At 35.9% G+C, this 2,299-nt stretch overlaps 1 pseudogene; it reads left to right on the forward strand.

The window, feature by feature from the left end:
* Positions 1-370: 370 nt before the first annotated feature.
* On the forward strand, positions 371-1,923 carry LOC107487013 (uncharacterized; annotated as a pseudogene).
* Positions 1,924-2,299: the final 376 nt, after the last annotated feature.

Consider the following 2,299-nt stretch of genomic DNA (forward strand, 5'->3'; position numbering starts at 1 on the left):
AAATATTATTTATTTATTTTTTTTAGTAATTTAGGTATAAAGTGATAGGTACCATAGCATTCACCATAATATATATGATGTGTTTTATCAGCATAGAATTTCGCTACGAAGTTAATAGAATATTTGTACTATGTGTACAATAGGCTATTTATTTGGTGCAATATGAGTTAAAAAATAAATATTTAAGATAAAATACTACTCATTTTTTAAACACAATACATTCATATTATCTAAAATAACAATCCAGATACGAGAATATATTCTTCAGGTCGACTGCTTGCATTCGTTCACTTATTCGTTCAAAAATCAATACTACTAAAATTCTCAGGTATGCTTTTATTTATTTATTTTTTCCTTCAAAATTTTATTTTTAGTCTTATGTTGCGAAACAAATTAAATCTCTAAAGTAATTGATTTCATTTAATATCTCGTAGGAATAAAAGAAATATATAAAAAGAAAAAGACCCACCGTAGGATTTATCAAATTATGAGTTGCTTGCGGCAGAGAATTGCTTACCTTGATGGATCACAGCTTCGAGATGCTTCTGCATATGATGCAATGTTGCAGGCAGCGAAGTATGGAACCATTGAGTTCATAGAGTGGATGAAAAAAGCTAATCCAGACCTCTTATGGGCCACTGATAGAAACAAGAGAGGCATATTCTCGCATGCGATATTGAATCGCAAAGAAAACGTGTTTAACCTCATACACGGTGTTTATGGACGCAAGGAGATAGTTGTTTCTCGCACCGATGCGTTTGGCAATAACCTTCTGCATCTAGCAGCACGGTTAGGACCTTCCTCTGCTCTTGCTGATAGATCTGGTGCAGCTCTCCAAATGCAAAGCGAAATTCAATGGTTTAAGGTCTTTAATTACTCTCACTTGGGGGAAAATTCAGGTGGAGTCGACTTCACGTGAAGTTGATAGACGAGAGTTATTAGATGAAAATTTAGTCAAATCAGTCAAAATATCTAACTACTCTTAGTTATCAACTTTACGTGAAGTTGACTGCACTTAAGTTTTTACCTTATAATTTAGTTAAATATGACAAATTTAACAGTTTTCACCTATTGTCTTAACATAAAATGAGAAATCAGTAATCACGTTTCTAAAAACATCTTCATTTGAGCACCTATTGTTGCAAGTGCAGGCCGTGGAGGAAATTGTGCACCCCAAATGTAAGGAAGCGAAGAATGAAGATGGGAAAAAGCCTCGTGAAATATTTACAGAACAACACGAGGAGCTGGCAAAAGCAGGGGAGAAGTGGGCGAAAGACACAGCTGGTGCTTTCTCCATTGTTGGTACTCTTATCACTACAATCCTCTTTGCCGCGGCTTCACTCTCCCTGGTGGAAACAACCAGAACAACGGGGAGCCTATGTTCCTGCATGACAGGGCATTTACTGTCTTCATCGTAGCAGATGCAATATCACTCTTTGCTTCTTCAACTTCGGTCTTGATCTTCATTGGTATCCTCACGTCGCGTTATGCGGAAATAGATTTCCTACAGGTGTTGCCATGGAAACTACTAGCAGCCCTGGTAGCTCTGTTCTTATCGGTGGTCTGCATGATGGTTGCGTTTTGTGCAGCACTTCTTGCCATGCTCAAAGGAAAAGCGTACCACCCGCTGCTGATAGCTGCCATGGTACTTGCAAGTATTCCTATTATTGTATTTATCCCATCACAGCTACGCCTCTTCGTCGAGATTTTCGATTCCACCACCAGGTCTAATGTCTGCAGTTCCATTAAAAAAGAAAACGCTAAGCGTTAAGCACCTAATTCATAACTTTGTAACTTTGATCTTGCTAAAACTAGAACCACTGCACGTAACAGCACATCGTCGTTGTTTTCAAGCACAATTGATTACTCCAGGTGGACATTAGGGATGTCAACAGGGTGCGGGCCGAGGAGGTCTCTTTCTTGGTGGCTGAAATAAACTAAAAAAAAAAAAAACTAAATAAAGTATCTTTTTAAATAGAGGAACAATTCTTTTTAATACTACTCTTAAACTCCTCCCAACCATAGTATTTGTTACTGTATTTTCATCTCTCATAATCAAACGAAAGTTAACACGCCAATTCCAATGCATAATATATCTTATTGATGAGGTCTTCTTTAAAAACATAAAATAAGTCTTAATACAAAAAAAATATCTATAATATATAAAATTATTAAAATACCTATAAAAAAACTAAAATATTAAAGATAATTAAGTAAATTCGTATTATTCGAAAATTACGAGGCGGGACGAGAATTTTTACTTGGGTCTTTATAGTTATCTAAGAGAAATTTTTTCTCC

The sequence above is a fragment of the Arachis duranensis genome, chromosome 5 (genome assembly GCF_000817695.3).
Source record: "Arachis duranensis cultivar V14167 chromosome 5, aradu.V14167.gnm2.J7QH, whole genome shotgun sequence".
NCBI classification, from domain to species: Eukaryota; Viridiplantae; Streptophyta; class Magnoliopsida; order Fabales; family Fabaceae; genus Arachis; species Arachis duranensis.